General features: G+C 30.7%; 1 long non-coding RNA gene across 1 annotated transcript in view; it reads right to left on the bottom strand.

Moving 5' to 3' along the window:
- The window catches only part of LOC100642354, a 241,003-nt gene extending 224,617 nt beyond the window's left edge, over positions 1 to 16,386 (bottom strand). The window contains exon 1 of the long non-coding RNA XR_007224791.1: positions 15,945 to 16,386. This is a non-coding gene — a long non-coding RNA (uncharacterized LOC100642354). The remainder of the gene's footprint in view (positions 1 to 15,944) is intronic.
- Between the last annotated feature and the right edge of the window lie 3,333 nt (positions 16,387 to 19,719).

Below are 19,719 nucleotides of genomic sequence, written 5' to 3'. Positions count from 1 at the left end.
TATCTGATACTATAAGATCGCACAAAGTTTTCGAAAACGTTCAATTCCATATAACACAAACACCCCATCCTTTCTTCGATTTCTTGTTTTCTTACTTCCTGCGAGAGAAACAATTCCCGGGCAGTTTTAACGTCTGGACATGCCCGAACGCGAGCAACTCGATCTCTGAAGAGCTAAAACAGGATAAGTATAACCGCGCGGCGAACTACGAGGTAAAAGTACGAGCAGAGATAATGGCAAAAGTAGCGAGCCTTATGAGCCGTACGCTCATAAGAATGACGTTTGAAAGAGGATATTCCCTCTTTGGAATGAGAGATTTGTTTCGTAAGTTTACAACTTACAGAAAAACTGATATCGCGTAGCTACAGATTGACACGATTAGATCCACTTACCACGCAAGCTTGGTAAATTGCTGAAACCATTCAAACCGTTCCACTGTGATGAAAACAGAACCTTGAAATATTTATCGCGCTGCAATGTCGCTAGCCAGAGTAACAGAAAACGTTGAAAGTTTGATACTCGGCCAACATCGATGAACGTTCGAAGGATAAAACGAATCTTCGAGAGAATTTCCTCGATGACTGCATTCGAAAGATATCAAATTTTAATCAAACTAATAACATATATAGAGAATCGGTTCTTGTATTACACGGGTTCGTATATCGCGATGACAAAATTGCAGCGATATGGATCCCAGACTAATTTAGAATTCTCGTGAGCTCGAGCGTTTGCGAAGTATTTCATCGCACGAATTGATTTTCTAATGCAAAAAAAGGTTTATTTATTGTTTAGGACGTGATACTTTATTTTAAGTGTCATGTTCCATCATTGAGATGTCTTATCATATGGACTAACTTTTTAATACAAGAAAGCTTTATTTCTTGCTTCGGATATGATATTTCCTTAAGTGTATATAACTACTTTTTAATCATTCCAAAGTTTGATCTATTAGGATAGAGTATTAAATTAGTATAATAAACACAGATAACGAGATTAGAAAAGTATATAAAGATGTTTCCCACTGTATATCTATACATAAAAAATAACTGAAAATGTATTAATCTATTAAAGAGCGTCGCAGTTTCTCAATCTGCGGATAATATTGTCGTATATTGTATAAGATCTTCGGTTAATTCATATAAAAAGCAATTATATACTGCTTCTCGCAAATATGTGTAGAAAAATAATCCTTGACAGCTTGCGAAATTTAGGACTGGAATTATCTCCACATAATAAAAACTATATTTATACATTTTAAACGAAACCTCTTGTTTTGCGTTATCGGATTGCGTTTTTGCTACAAAGGTACACTCATACGCTACATTTTAGCCCATAAGATAAAATCTTAGTTGTAGGTCTACAAGCAGTTTATTAGGAAACTATAATAACATGAGAAAATTAGATTTTACACTGTCGTGGTTAACCATCGTGCGATAGAAATAGATTACAAAGTATTTAATAACCCACAAAAAGATAGAAGAGGGTGAAGGATATAACATGTATCGGTGAAAGCAAAGTATCAACGTTAACCTTTTGGGATTAAAGTAAAATATTTAGAAATATTATCTTTTTCCAATTGTTACAATTTCTAAATAAACATTCAGTGTTTGTATTAATTTTTCCCTTATTTCTATTCGCACATAAAGAATTTTATTTATTTGATTTCTTGCTAAACAGCTTCAACATTTAGTCTCTTTCAACACAATTTTCAAAACTAATTATGCGTATTATATTTTACATTGAAACTTATTCAAACTCGTACTACGTACTTGAAATCAAGCAATCACCGATCAAAATGTGTAAAATGTGTTAGGTGCTAAAAAATTATTTACGCTATTTTTATATTTATTTCCGAAATAGAATAACATCAAATTCATGTATTATAAATTATCTGCGATAAATTATTCTGCAACTCGCTGAAATTTATATACATTTTTATTCTTGTTCGAAATTTCTTACATGAAATATGTATTTCATAATTGTTTAATTAAAAATATTTTATATCAGCGATATATCAGATATATTGCTCTCTTTAAAAATTTACATAACCTATGAAACTCTATAAAATTATATAAAAACAACAACGTTCAGTTACCAATTATCAATCTCGTCTCTACATTTCATACATCAACAATTACTAGCCGCCGGCGATTTTCACATCTCCCTATAGAAAATCGCGGATGAAATTTACATGTTATATAGGATTATCATAAAGAGACTTTTAAGGTATTTGTAGCGGGACGATATTTCCCAAAAGTAAAACACAATGAGACTCGAAAGCCGTATTTTCCGTGCACGTCTGAGATTGTATTTCTAGGAAGAAATTTCTTGGTTGTCTGTGCATTTTACAAGCGCACGCTAACAAACAATTCAGAGAAGAACAGAACTTCACGTAATAATACGTATTACAAATAACATTTTGGACGCCAAAATTACTGATGTCACATATTTCACATTACTTTTATTCGAAAAGCATTTTACGCAACGTACTAGTTTCTTAACAACTTTGTAAGACAGACTTTTCCGTAATTAATCGAAAAAACATCTCCGCGGCTGCTAACTATAGGGATATCATCATGTTAAGATTTCAACTTTGAAGATGGATCCATTTCTAAGGCTAGGCTTTCTAAAAATTCAATCGTGAATAAATAATATATTAAATAACGCATTGTCCAAATTTCAAAGAAATCGTAAGAAAGTCATTCTAGGCTTCGAATAACATAATACGACAAAAAAAAAAAGCGCGGTTACCAAAATTAACGGAATAAGTAGAACGCGATTTCGGCATCGCTCGCAATGGGAAAATTAACCAATTACGAAAGAAATCAAAGAACGATCAATGAACCGACGAACAGGGCGTTGAAGCATCGATAACACAAACCAGAAAGGTACGACGCGAGACTCGCATCACGATGTCCGAAGAGGTAGAGTGGTAAAGGATAAGGCAGAGTGAACGTGGTTCGTCTGGCCGTACGTACGGCTCTACCACTGCTTAAATAACATCGGCAAAGCCCGAGGCTTTACACGAACCTCGTATCCAACGTTCTCGTATACCAGTTTGCCGTCTGGTAAGAAAGAGACGATTCCGGATTCGAGACAGAGAGGCAGATAGGGAAAATTCCTGGGGTCTCCTTTCAATTTCACTTTATACCTCGGCACGTTTTCGCGTCCCTGAGGCGCGGTGTGTGACAAGCTTCGAGGCTCTGCCACGGGACGAAACGGCTTTCAAAGATAACGAGAGATTTTTCCACTCCGCTTGCGAGAAAGGACATTTAAATTCGTGCTAATATCCGGCGAAGGTCGAAAGCCAACGAAACTGCGATATTAGTGCTTTGTATGTATTTATTCGTTCGTGCAGATTACGTACAGATGCTCGCGAAAGTCTTTGAACACATATAGCAACTATTTATAAATATATCGTATAATACGATATTATACCTGTTTAAAATGAATTTTTCTCGTAATAACAAATAATAATAAAGAATATAGTCATTATTTGTTAATACACAATTATCATTCGTGATATTGTAATAAAATTATATTCTGTCAAAAATAAGCAAGTACTCGGTTTCTTTCGAGCGATACGATATTTATAAGATACTTTATATGTATGCTTGTAGGCGTCAATGTTTCTAAAAGTTTCTCGGTCGCGGTCCACTTACGCGAGGCAAAATATCCCGCGGATCAGCCCATTTTATTTCGCTTCCGGTATTTCCCAGCAATTTGCAAATTTTATACGAGAAACGAGGATAAGTAATGGGTTTATGTAAAGTACGAGCGCCGGTGTCGAGGGCCGTTGCTCTCCTAATATAATTGTTAGCGAAAAAATGTCAAAACACGTTGAATTACGGATTCCTACCAGCTGTTTAACTTGGTAGTGCTTAGAAACGTTTATTTCCTTATGGATTATGTTTGTTCGTGCTTACGATATACCGATATAATATTGCTATAAAAAGTGTAAACCAAAAAGTGAAAAAGATGTAACCAATCTGAAGAGAGAATTAATTAAATTTTGATACAAAACATAACAATTTGTTTTCACCCCTGTAAACTGTCGTTCCATGTGTCTTCCTTTCATTTCAATATGCCGTAGCATAAAGTGGCTATTTCTCGCATTATGTTACATTTATTTTCTGTTTGCTGTAAAGTTACCGCATTATTTATCGACGAGGTACAGATTAAAATGATTAAAGGTTTTCATAAAAAGAAATCCAACGAGACAACTAAATTTAAAATACAGAAGGTCCGATTTAAATGTTATTTTATATTACTTAAATGTGATGATATGTCTTATCAAAGCAAATGTCTGGATACTTTCATGCGAATACATATATAGGTATAATAATTTGTGTAAATTTTAATACGTTGATGTTGTATAATACATCGTTATATTTCATACATATAAGACGAGATAACTCAGACTATTAAGGAAATAGCTGATTCATTAGAATTTTGTATTCATACATATTAGAGGCGCAAAATATGAAAAAGTTAAAAGAAATTATTATGTTAACCTATTATGATCGCCAAGCATCGAATTGATCAGAAATCGTATTTATGAATTTTGCAAAAATTAAAAGAAGACGAATTAACGAGACAGAGACGAATTTTATGCTTGATTAAAACAATACTGACAAAATTTATGGTGATCATATTCGTTGGCATACTATTAAATTTATGCATCAATTTTATTTAATTTCAACAAAAAGTACACTAAATAGATATAATTCAGTAATTGGAATAAATGCCAATTACAATAACCAATCCTATATATATATATATAATTAAACGATAATATGTAAAATAGGGCTGAGGTACAAAATTAAACGTGGATCAATAAACGTATTGTTAAATCTGACGAGTTTAAATTAAGTTAATTTTTCAGTAACATTCTTACTACATCTTACGGTACTTTTCACAAAAATTCATTGTATCAACAGCTTCCTTTATCTGTACTGTGTGTGTTAAAAAATGTATACAAAAATGTAAAAAATATAAAGTCTAACTCTGAGAAATTTGTTAATTAATTTGTTAATTAATTTACTAATTACAAAGAAGGGACTTAAGTAAAATATGTACCTTGGAAAAAACGGAAGCTAAGCTGCGGATGTTTGCACAAATTGTCTTCCTTTTTCTAAATGAGGCATCAACGAACTTGCAAATGTAAACGTTTTAATTAAGATACAAGAAATATAAGTATCTGAATTTCAAACTGAAGATAAAAAACAATAATGAGCAACCGTGCACTTGCATTTCTCAACTATTATTTTAGAATATTTAGTAAAACTGCGAATTATTTAAAAAAAAAAAAAAATCATTCTTTCATACAAAATGAAGATAGTAAGCAATAATATAAATTTAAAAATGAAAATGATAAATGGTAATATAAATCAAAAACAAGTAACTATATATGAATTTATTCTTCGTTACTAGCATTTCATAATATCCAATAAAACTGTGTATTATTTTTAAACTTCGAAACAGAAAAATTTTCTTCCATACAAAATGACTTAATAATAAAATTATACTTTGCGTTGCAACTCTTTCGTCGTGCAAAATCGCCTCATAGAATTTTTCCTCTTTGCTAAAGGAATTATGAAAATTTCCCTTATCATGTTTTCCTACTTTTCAATCACATTTTGTAAGATTATAACCTTTTCACTGTTCCTTCATTACGTGCTTCCATCATCCGTGGTTTAAAATAATATTAAATCAACAATATCCACTTTCACGTTTCAAATGAGTTCTGAAACATTAAGTGACATTTTTTATGGAAGAGTAATTTCAAAATTCAATAAATTTGTCAATCGATTTTACATTAAAACTACCTTTCCATTTCATTTTAGAATTAAATGTACGTTTCTATTGATTTCTTGAACATTTAAAAAGTATTACTAACATTAACTATATGCAGACTAATAATATTAACAAAGATAAATTAATATAGATACTAAACTAATCTTATTCGTTCCTCACAAAAACATTTATCAATTGTAAAAAAGCTTTATATCTTCGAATCGCGTACTTTCTTCAACTACTTCGCACAAAGATCACAAAAGCGTGATAAGACCATCTTTGTAGGTTTTCTGACATTCGTAAATTCATCAGAGTTTATAACCAAGAATTTCTGTGATTTTTTAAACATTCTGGAGGAGGAGAACATAGATACAAATTTAATGCAGAAACCAAATAAAGGATGGCTTTCTCATTTCAAAATTGTGTTTTCGTTTAAATCTGTATGTAAAATTGTTAATAAGACACGAATAAATATGACTTATTTATACAACGTTAGGTCAGAAAATGAAAAGATATGGGCTTATCATGTTCAGTGTTATCATCAAATCTATCTTACGGACTTAAAAACTTAAAATTCACACAAAAAAGACATAATTCTGAAACATTTCTTCTATTAACTTCTATATCCATTCTCTTCTACTTCGTCTCTTATTCTGACTTATTAAATGAAAAATTTATCCTATTAACCGTCGGACTTCATCAAAGACGCTACAATCACCATAGGCAACACAACAAAAGAAGGAAGGAGAAAAGAAGAAAGAAGGAAAGCTGCAGTTCCTAACCAGCTATGTATTTCCCAGACAGACTTTCAAGGCCGCGAAAGCTCGACTTTGAAACCGCCATCCATCCGCATAGCCGGCGAATCACGAGATAATCAAGAAATTTAATCAAGACTCGTGGCTGGCAAGAATCTTCTGACGCAGTGCGCAATAGCTACGAGTTACTCACGCTTGCACGACGATATATTTCGGAATATTAAAATTTACCCCGTCGATTAGGCCAAACTCGACAGGGAAATTCCTCTGTCTTTCTATTGCGATACGCTTTATCCTATCTCAGACTCCTTTGGGACTTTTCCGCGGTCATTTTCGCCTAGATAACGAAGAGATATTTCTTGTAACTGGTTCCTAAGGAATATACTCGAAATTCTTGCTAATAAGTTTTTGATATATGAAATTCCGTAAGATGAAACGAATCGATTACACCCAAGAGACAACGAAAGATGAGGAAATAGCAAATTTCACAGACTTTTTATAAATCAAGACGCGAACTTGCTATATTTGCCATGTTTGAGTTATTCACAGACCAAAGTTATCAACTCCACTTTCTGACATTTTTTTGAAATTTCAGTGCTGTAACACTTGATTCGTGCTTATCTTATGTAATTTCATTGGTCTTCTCCACTTTTTGCTTCGTGGGGTTAACCAATTTGGGAAATCAGCGGCTCGTTTGCCGCATAAAAGCGCGTACAATGCTGTTAATTTACGTGTTAGGGAAGATCATAGGTAGACTCTGGATTTTTATACATTTAATTATACGTACAACGTACAAAAATACATATATACAATATCCAAAGTAAAATACTCGAATGAATGTAAACAAATGCACAAAAATTTACAATTTATTCACAACGAAGTGTGCAGAAACTTCATACGTACATGTGTCTCTGGAATTATTATCTTATCCATTTCAATTATGTGCATTATATTATAATTATATTATGTGTATCTATGATTTCTTTCAATAATCATCTGCTGTTATTTCTATCACCTACATATTTTCGTAATCTACTTTTCAAAGAAAGGAATTTTCCATTAGTCTCTTCGTCTATCGCATTAAATTCTTCCGAATAGTTTTCATAGTCGTGTAGTAATACAATTTTTCTTATCACTAATAACATTTTCTCAAGAATTGAAATATCTTAGGCTCTTCTGAGACGCTTCCATAGCTATTTTCACCAGGATCGAGAGTAAGAGAAATATTCCTTTTAGCCGATTTCTACGGAATATATTGAAACCTTTTACTAACAATAAATTTTTGACAGGTAAATTTCGATATTATGAAACGGGTCGATGACACTGAAGAGAAAATGAGAGGAGAAGGAAAGAGCAACGAGCGCTAATTATAAAAGGGTCAAGTGCTCGTATTTTTTACGAGTACTGCTGTTCACTGACTGAGAGTATAGAGTGTGCACGTTACGGCATTCGTGGATTAATAATAGATTTTGGAACACGCTTTGTTAACGAAGGATCGTTAGACGGGTCTCTGAAGAATTCCTTTGACGAAACTGTCGCACAAGAAGTTTTCATTTTAACGCATGTACTAGCGATCCAAGGAAGATCCGAATGTTTTAGGTTCTTGGACGAATATTTGTGCCTTTTTATACAAAGTCGATGTTTTTTCTCAAATTAACAATGCAATCTTTTTTCAAATTAACGAGCTAATTTTTAATACATTAAATTTTAACGCTTCCGATTTCATTGGGATATTCTTCGTTACTTCGATAGGTAAATTTTGTAGGGAAAAGTCCAAGAAATATAAAATATTATTTTAGCTATGTAAAAAACAATGTTAGAGATATACTTCTCATAAGAAACAAACCTCTCAGCGTAAGAAATATTTGACGCGGACTAAACATATAGAATAATATATGAAACGTGAAAAATATTTAATAAAATTTTTTGTCACGACACAAGAATCTTTGTTCTTATAATAGAAAACGTAGAAAATATTGTGATTAATTTTTTATATATCGTTAAGTAATTAGAAATTTTTAATACTTAAACTAGATATTTAGAATAAAATTTTATTAAAACCTGAAATTCTTCTATTTCTATGAATAATTACGAATAATAACATTTCTCTGTTCGCTACATGTCCAGAATATATATTTAAAACAATAACTCCAAAATAAACAATATTCAAATTTTTTACCTTTAGCTGTAACGATAATCATTTTGATATTCTTCGTATTTCTTTATTCTTATTTGTCGTATTATATTCGACATATCTAATAAATCATTTTTCAATTGAAAGATTAATAAGATTTACCAAGAAAGTTATTACAGATGTATCTACTACAACTAATCTCCATCACTAGTACTAAATTAATATATCGATTGAATTTTAAATTTGTAAAATAGATGTTTTTTTCCTAACAACGAAGTCTAAGATTATAATAATATCATAACTTCGTAATAAGATAATATTTAGAGTAAGGTGCTATATCATATACCCTAAACGGTAAAATTTAACCGCTTTAATTTACGAAACTACAAATTCAGGAATTTTACGCTATTTTTATCAGACACTTTTACGATCGTGATTAGATTACTTTCGTCTTTCTTTCATTATCTTATATAAATTCTTTAGTCAGTGCTTCATACGTGTAGCCGTGTTAGTTAGTGTATCAAACATTTCCTCAAACCAAAAGATTTCTTCTTTCTTAAGAAATATGGATATTTGTTTCTAACGATATCTTAGAACAATACTTTATACTTCTTCAATTTTTTTTTTACACAATTTACATATCAAAAAGAAGAAATATCTATCTCAGGAACAAAATTTCAACGATTATCAAAAATCGCCATATTTTACGCTCCAACGATCATTTTCCCCAAACATTAAGCTGTAACCTCTCAAAACGTTGCTTAACAACATACCATAGTAAATTATTTTTTGAAAAATTATATAGAACGCGTCATTTGCAACAACCACCGCCGTTAACGAAACCTGTTACTCTTAACAATTGCCTGGCCAGTTTCATAATTCCTCGACGAGTACTGTCTGCGAGTGAACACCGACAACGATGCTCGAAAATCTCCAAGAGGCGGAGACCATGCGAACAACTCGAACACAGAAAATATAAAAAAAAAAGAAGGAAACATAAAAAAGGAAGAAAGGTTGAAGGAAAAAAACAAAGAGAGAGATAGAGAGAGAGAGAGAGAGAGTAAAGAAAAAAGGTTATCGTTGAAATTGTGCCGACATTACTTCAGCTCCAAAAATTTCCCTGGAAATTACTCGGCTCTTTTCCCTGCCCTCTCGCCGCTCGAGAACATGGAAACAAACGTTTCCGAGGACGAGTGCAGCGTTCTAGGAGGCGACGCGCTTCTTAAAGACCGCCAGAGAGGAAACTTCAGAGGATGGGGCGGTTCCACCCTACTCGTTAGCTGTTACAACTTCCACGAGCGTGCAGACGCGCGATTCTAGTTTCCCATAAAGCGCCCTCGACCATTCGACCGGCGTAATACAACCCTTCTCCCTACGAGGAATTTCAATTCGCGACGAACTAACCCTGCGTGAGCCTAAATCAGGAAATTTTGACAGAAAGAATGGAAGCATATTGTTTGCAGAACGTGAACGGGATGAACGGTGAAGACAGAATAGGATTTTGATTGGACACTGTTGATAATTTTTGTAGAAAATGCAGATGTGTATGTCGGAATTGAAATTATTTAGCGTTAGATAAATTTTGATAGGGCAATTAGGAAATTTGCATTTATCAAAATTTGTATTTTAAGTTACGCATTCATTAAAATTAAATATCAATTTAAAAAATAAACGATTTAAAGGTAACGTGGTTTTGGGTATCTCGTTGTGCTTTGGGACAGCATTTTATTGCAAAATCGATGACAAAAAGGCGAAGGAATTTATAAAACGACTTAACAGATTCGTATTGAAAAGATTCATACAAGTACATATCGGAAGGAATAGACACGAAATACAGATGAAATAATGTATAATAGATGGTTTCGTTAAAGAAGGTGGTTCTATTATTTTTTAGAATCGAGAATTTCCATTGTCAGTGTCCGATGGTATATGCATTTCATGGAATATTTATGGATTAATAATCATTCTAAAATTTATTCAATTATTTGGAAAATTCATAGAAAAATTTGAAGAAAATTTATAGTTTAGAATTATCATTTTAATATAATCATAATTTATTATCAGTGATGTATGTAACAACGCATATATAAATTTTGCTTTTTCTCTTCATTTAGCTGAATAGATTTTTCACGATAATTTTCATATTTATCTAGTGAATCCAATTCTTCTTGTCACTTAAAGATAAAAATAAGATTTTGTAAAAATATGTAAATGGAAGTTGATAACAGAATTAAGAAATAAATGAGAACGACGAATAAAACCGATGACATAGAAAGGTAAAGGAATTCATATTTGCATTTCATACGAAGATCAAATCTAATGTTATTTTATCGAAGCAGAACGATACTTTCCTTATTCAACAACTCTAAAATACTAGTTTAATTCCTGTATCTTGTAATTAAAAATGCAGAATTTTAGAAAATACATAGTTCTATTTATCCGAATGAAAAGATTTACTATTTACCAGAAGACAAGTACAAGTGTCTTTTCTCATTAAATCTGTAAAAAATTCAACACTGATGTCTATTCAAAATGCCATGGATTTTTTTGAGTCAGTTAATATTGTAGTAAAATACGTTATTCGACTCAAATAATATACAAAATCGTCGTTTTGTGATAATAGAATATTAAATATCCGAATAATATAATGTTCCTAAATATCTCCTCCTGTAAAGATGTAAATACCCGCACACGAAATTGATATTCCAATAATTATTCATAAAAAAAAAAAAAAAAAATAACTTGGTCCCACTTGGCTCTTAACAAGTTCCAATATCTATAGATACCTCTCATATTTCAAGTTCTCCAATAATTATAACTTCGATTACTTCAGATATAATGAAAATTCTAGCATATTATAAACCACCCTAAAACCTATCTTGAATATTAAAATACCAACCTATAGAAAGAATGAAATATTTAAAACATTCTCTTATACACGTATATTGCAGGTCATAAATCCATCACCAATATCACAATATGAACTTATAACAAACAAGGTATTCACAATTCTATACAGTTTCAATACAGTTTCACAGTACACAATACAATTTCTACTGTATCACATACTCTGGGATCATCAATATTACATCTTCATAAATTCTTTAAAGATTCTACTACATACATAAATTTGGGAATATCTGGAGAATTGTTCAATGGATTTTATCTCAAATATTATAGAGCTGAGTCTATAAATGTGGGTTAGAATTAATCTCTATTTATCCCCTATGGAGGTTAAACCAGGAGTATACTCAAATATTAGTATACTCAAGCGAAATTCCAAATAGATTGAATCATGTACATAACGTACGATAAAAGAACAAGTAACTATTATCTAAAACATTTTTTATTTTAAGTTAGAGCAATATACTTCTAGAAATGACAAACGATCGAAATTGATCGAATAAGAAGCTAATTTACTACATAGCTAGTATATCTTTAGGTTACAGATGACAACTATAATTCGAATTACACAAATTGTTTAATTTCAGAATATTTAATTTCAATTTGAGAAGAAGAGAAGATTCTATATTTTATACGATAAACGCTATTAACAATCTTTATTGTATAAATTGCAAGACACAAATTAAAATTAATTATTAATTAGGGTCGGTCTTCGAAAGTTCACTGTGTTCATACATGGATTTATAAACTTTTATTTTACAAAATACAAGAATTAAAATGAATTATTCTAACATTAACTCCAACTATTGTAGCCACCTATGACGATACCAATTGATAATAATTATTATCAGTGGAACTCCAAGATTCGCTATGTTCATAATTAAATTAGAAATCAGTGAAAGTGAATAAATGAATATGATTAAAAACTTAATGTGGTTTTATACAACAAAAACCTCAGATTCATCACGAGTATTAAAATAACAACCCCGACAAATAAGATACTCGAGATACTCGTTCACCTTGCGACCTCGACATCGTCAAACACAAAAATCCAACACGCACACTAAGGACTTTCAACGACAGTCTTCTGGCCAAGAAAAATACGAGCAATTTGAACTTGTGTCAGAGAAGGATTACCCTGTGAGATGCGGAGCGATATTTTTCTCGGGAACATTCGTCCATCCGTAGAAGATAACCGTTTTTTCGAAGGAATTCTCGTCTTTACAATCACGAACGTATTATGCTAGCCAACTATACAGCTTATCTACGATACACAGACGGTCATAAGCAGCATCGGCATTCTATTTCGCCCATGATCCTACGTAGTGTGTAGGAAAATCAAAAGTAATCGTACTCGATATCAACCAGGTCTCAAACCTACGTACACATATCGATTCTCTCGAAGGAAATTCGATTACGGACTCCGTTGATTTTAGTAGAGGCATATTGCACAACGTGATCGGAGAAGCGTACACAATGGCAGATTCAGAGGTATCGAGACACGTGTAGAATTTGTGAATCTAGGCAACCAGTGGATTTACAGAATGTTATAAGTAAGGCAGTAAAAGCAGAAATTATAGTATATAATTATAAAAATTTATAAAAAAAAATTTACTATTAATATTAACAAAAAGATCATAGTCGATTATTTTATTTAATTTTTATAAGAGATGTTTGATGTATTTCTCTTTCGTTACAATGCGACATTCACACGTATAAATTATGTGTGTGAAACGAACTAAGTATCTATACAATTTCAAACAATTTTCTACCTCCTCTCAATGTCTCAAATATTTCATGTTGTTTTAATTTAACTGCGTTATTCGCTGTGGATGAGTAAATCAAATATATAAAGTGACCCAACCAGGAAATACAAAATTATGTACATTTTACCATAAAAAGTATCGATTGATTTCTGGAATATATATCGATACGATAATGACAAAAGCTTTTTTATTCCGTTTTTCGCTAGTTTTCGCAAACATATTTGTTCGTAGTGGTATTATATGGTCATACAGATTAATAGAAGAATATGTGATGTTATTCCATATCTATTTACAAAAAATCTGGATATAGATTACTCTAAATGAAAACAATATTAATTAAATAAACAAAAAATGACATCTTTAAAGCGTTTATAGAACGTTAATCATTTATATTAAGAATTTAGCAGGAAAATGTTAACGATCGACATATAGAAATTAATAAGCAACAAAATAAAACAGTCCATCGTTTTTTATTTATTAGATTATCTATTACATATGTATTTGCGTTATTTGAAAGTATAACAATAGGAAGTAATCTATATGCATTTATTAAACTTCATTTTTTAATAACATTAGGTACCTTATTCATATATTTAAATGATAGTATTAAATATAGTTTGCCTATGTGAGATTCTATTCTTTTTTCTTATTTGTACACGTGAAATTTCGCGAAGAGAAGTTATTTTCTACAACTTTGGCGAAGATTTCGCTAACACATGGAACTTTAAGTGAAATATGTAATAGTAGGTTTTTAACTGCCATTTTCCTAAGCTAATTTATCTCTTCGTATCAGGTTGACACCAATTATTACCAAAAATCAATGGAATAAACAGTTATAAATTCGTGAATGTGTTTGTTAAAAGTAAAAAATAAGATAAATAAAAATTGTATACATTCTAATATAAAATCGCACGCATCCTCCGCCAATAATAAAGCAACATGTGAGTGTATTTCTTTACGTTTATGGCAACGTGTCAAATTGACACGAGGGGTGGACGAGGGTTAAATCGATTTTGCGGTATTTGATGCGGTAAGTTCGTTCCAGTTGTTGAGAATTAACGAACGTAGAAAAAGCAAACGTAAGAGCAAATAGGACAAATCAATTATACGAGATACAATATATATTATTTCTTGATTATCTATGACGGAAAGGGAGAATTTCAATCTATATTTTATATTCGACTTTTTGATTTAGTAACAGATGCATGCACGTCCGTGTGTTTAGTAAGATGTATATTTTAAACCTGATTAATATATACATACATATTCTACATTTTATAAGAATAATCTGGTTTGCTTTAATCCAATATGTAACCTGTGAATGTAAATAAGTAATTATTTTTATTTCCGTGACAGAGGATTCCAATATTAACTGACAATCGGTGGAATTAGCTCCAGAAGCTATTTTATCTCAATATTTTTTTCGCGAGTAACACAGTTTCTAGATTTAGAATTTTAACAATTAATTAGTAATTATAATTAAACAAGATTTTACATAAAACAAAAACATTTTGTTAGTATAACGAGGAAGAATCCAGGTGAAAATAAATAAAAATAATTTCAAGTATCGAAAATGAATGAGAAATGTTCTGCACGTGAAATGACAGACTAATTTAATTATTATTAAATATGAAATATATTTTTTAACAAAAATCGCATAAATAAGTTATATAAAGAATATTTATTACGTAAATAAAAACTTTTCTCTAAATAGTATTAACTTCTATTTCTTTATTAATATTAATTTTGTTTTATCTATTTCTCTTAAATAATTTTTAAATAATAAGAAATCCTAATAAATTTAATTGTACATACTTTGTTCTCATATATTATCTCCATGATATAATATGTTTATATCATACAATCGGTAGCAAATAAAATCTGAACATATAGATCCTACATCATTAGTCATTTCCATCATAGTTCCCTTAATTCGTTTACAAGGAAATATACTACGCTTTCCCTTCGAAAGCGCTTTACATTGTGATAATCTCTCCTCCTTTATAAAATTTTATTTTATATTATTTAAAGTGGATATAATTAAAATATTTATCAAATATTTAACATTCCCCGTATACTTCGAGATTTACATTACACGAATCTACGTAGAAAACAAAAATAAGAATTCCAAGATCTTTATAAAAGTTATTCCTAATTAATCAAACTACGTTTAAAATAATATAAATATTTATAACGATAAGAAATATTACATCCTTGATCATCATGTAAGTGTCAATATCTAACAACAACGTCTGAATTCCTAATCAAAGTTTGCTCAGAATATTACAACACGACTGTTGGGTTTTTATTGGAAATAACGTTTAGGTAGGAAAAGTAAAGGTTATGAAATAACCAACGTGAAAACTGCTTAACATTTGATGATCAAAGCACACACCAAAGTGTTGCTCACACGTTGTTCCAAACAAGGAAAACAGGATAACGGAAATACGAAGATAAAGACCATTGATTTATAGGTGTCAATCGACAACACCAATTGCCATATGTTGGCGACTAAATACATTATCTCCAACAATAACGATTGCCGCTGAAAATAAAAAAATTAGCAAACTGACAAAAAACACGACTCACCAGCCAAGGAACCAGTAACGTGATATTGCAGACAGACAACAAGAGCGAGTAACGATACGGTTTTCATTTTTCACTAGCTTCGTTCCTTAGTCTTGCTCACAAACGAATGATTAAATCGATTGACGATCGTACGTGAGAAAGCACGTGTGAACGTTGCACAATCGTGGTTCTCCAAAGGGGCCCTCTATGTTTTTCAGTCCGTACACTGACTCTTACCACGTAAACAATCGCAATCAACAAAGGACTATCACGTTTATACGCAACGTCGAACTTTTGAACACGATAGATAAGACTGATCTCTTATCGTCTCATAACAATTAATATTTCTGACACGAGGAGTCGATGGGAAAAGTTAAGAAAATCCCGCTTGACGTTTTGTCACGGGTAAACCACCGGCCAACATCCTCCCATAGAAGACGACTGAAACCGACTGAGCACGGTGCATCGAGCCTCCTTGCACCGTTTCCGAAAAAGCAGCAACGCGCACGTGCGAGCATCGGCCAATCGAATCGCGCGAATGGCCATTGCTAACCGCACGCGACGCTCAGCAACTTTTTTCTCAGATTTAAAAAGTGCCTTTCCCTGTTTTCGTACACGAGATCCATGGATACCACGGAAACAGACTTCGCAAGCTCCTGTCGTCGCGCAAATCTGACATCCAACGTGGTTTTCCTTTCCTAGTTTGTCCCCGTGTAATACGCGACTTTGACTTCAAACGTGTGAGTATGTGCGCGCATATGGCTGTGTTTGTGTATGTATATATGCTTTAACGAGTGAGCACATACATATGCGCTGCAGAGCAACAGGCACGTGAGAACAAATCTGAATTTATACGTTCAAAAACACATTTATGGAGAAACGTAATTTTCTCATTTATGATGATTATAGGCATTATGCATTTTCATATTTACCATATGAGCTGCGACGCGTTTCGAAAGACGTTTGCTTGTTAATACAGTAAACGTTAAGCTAGGAATGGGACAGTCGTTTTAACTCCTAGAAATATGAAATGTTTACTGTTTTTGTTATACGAAACTCTCGACAAGTAAATAATAAGTTGTGTAAATAATTTACGAGAATATTATGATAATATGAACTTAGTTTTATTTGATTATTAATAACACAATTAAGTTTATTAGAGTTCCAGTTTACTTTAATTGTCAGAATTTGATCATAATCACTTGCGTTAACTACTAAAATTGGCCTAATGGTTAGCTTGTTATGAATAATTGTTGATATATGTAACTGGTTTCGTTCATCTTAATTTTCTATCTCTGTTTCTAACGAAGACAGAAGAGGAAATATGTATGTTGAAATTATATTATTTATTGGCTAACATTTAATAAGTTTTCAATTAATTTCAATTAGATTTAAAAATTAAGAATTATTATAGTTCTTAAAAGTTAATATACATTATATTGTACTTACTAGGAAGTTGCAATTTTAGATGGTCAATTTTTAATCCTTTCTCACTTTTTATTATAAATGCTCCATAAACTGAAAAAAATAACTTTGATAATATAAAAATATATTTTAGTAAAGTAGATATACCTTAAGAAATTGTTCTTACATTGGTAAGCGGAATTCTTTAAGCACGAATAAAAAGTAGAAGCGAGAAGAATCTGAATAACTGTAATTTGACTTTTCTTAAAAAAAATTAATTGTTAATTAAATTTTCGAATTGTTCACGATGGATTAAAATCTACAGATATAGGTAAATATGCTTTGCCAATATATTAAAGATCAGATAAATAAAATTCATTGCTATTAGAGATAAATACATAAGACGATTCTGTTCGAATGTAAAGTTTGTTAACAATAGATAATAACATCGAATCTCTACATTAATAAAAATGGAAATAGATTTGTATAACAACGAACTTTGTTTTAATTTCAATATAAAATTTTAATTTTTCAGTACAGGAAGATAATTCACTTAATGGAAGACATATTTCCATGCAGTAATCATACATATGCATATTAAAAACAACAAAGTGGTATGAACCATAAGCTTTTATATGTTTTACATAATCTGATAAGCTGACCCAAAATTAAGATTGTATTGATATAGATTGTACAAAAACCGTTGGTTTCATAATCCTTTCATGTGCATGCAAAATGTGTCCCAAATTCAAAATGGAAGAAGTTACCTACGAAAAATTTCTGAAAAAATAAACATTGAAAACAAAAAAACCATTTAAAAGACTGAAATGAAACATTCTCTTTTAATCAAATTCAAATAACAGCTAAATGCTTTAAAATTGTTTGGAGAATTTTTGCATTAAAAGTTATAATGAAAGAATATGAGAAATTGTTTGGGAAATTTTTCAGCCTTCAATAATTGAAATTGCGATCCTTCTTTCACGTAAAATATGTTCTTATAAAAGTGGATTATAATCTAATAATTAATTCCATAATTATTTAATTGAAAGAAGAAATTAAAGACTCGTAAATGAGTAACTACATTTAATAAAAAGAAAAAAAAAGATCTGTAATATGAAAAACTATATTAGATAATGTAACTAACGTTGTACATAATAAAAATTTTTTAAATTTAATATGTAATAATGTACCTGTTTTCTTCGAAAATTATAAAATAAATTCAATTGCTACCTAATTAAATAAAATTAAAATAATATCAATCATAATAATAATATTTATATTATATATATTATATATTATATTAATAATAATAAAATTTAATAATAATATTAATATTATTCTTGACGGAATTATTCTTAGTCTCATTAATTTTTCTTGTGTTTATTTTATTTTATAAAAAATATGTATGTCAAAAATAAAATTTAAATATAATGTTTAATTATTCAATCTTCATTCGTTATACTTAAACAAAGTATACGCTTAATGCGATTAGGTTTCCAATCTCTCCTCGTTATATATATCGCAACATAAATTTCATTTATTTTCCAGAAACTATATTCCGTAATGGATTTAATTAAAGGTTCCTAACACTGAAACCATGATCTACGCGCTACAACTATTTTTCGTTGGAAAATTAAATCTTTTATATGGACACGTAACTTTTGACACGATGTTTCAACACATGTCGACATCGTTATCCTTCTTTTGTTAAAAAAGGATGATACATATACCAATTTATTTCAAAACATTGTAATTGTCATATATATATTTTTAATACAGTCAATACTAAAACAATTATAATACAAAATACACATATTAATACAAAATTTTATATGTATAATATTTCAACAAAGATATGAGAAGTTATTTAATATCAAAATTCTATACAAGAAAGAGTATCAAAATAATAAAGGAAAAAAGGAATGAAAACAATTATCAATATTAACTTCATTATTCTACCATTACGTTAGAATTTAATAAAAAGTAGCTTCAAAAATCATAAACATATTTTGAAAAAATGCCACAATGTTATTATACGTTCCACATATGTAAATGTATATACCAATATAAGTTTAAAAGATAAATTAGCTTTCCATCAATTTTTTTACCGATTCGAAAACAATAAAATATTATCTGAAAATTCTCGTTCAACCATGATACAGTTTTTTCGTGTATTATTTACGCAAGGTAATTCCAATCTGTATTGTTTTTCGTCGCAAAACCGGGTCGTTTAGTGTTTACTCGCATGAGAGTATTCGTCGCTGTCAGACGCATTAGCCAAATATGTAGCCCATCAGTTTCAAAGAACGTTATTATTTCAACCATAAACATGACCACGTATTAACGTAAATACTATCATAGAAAAACTTTTTCACTGTCATGAATACTTTAA

The sequence above is a fragment of the Bombus terrestris genome, chromosome 7 (assembly GCF_910591885.1).
Source record: "Bombus terrestris chromosome 7, iyBomTerr1.2, whole genome shotgun sequence".
In the NCBI taxonomy this organism is placed as follows: Eukaryota; Metazoa; Arthropoda; class Insecta; order Hymenoptera; family Apidae; genus Bombus; species Bombus terrestris.
Note: the sequence above shows the minus strand (reverse complement) of the source record. Positions and strands in the feature narration are given on the sequence as shown.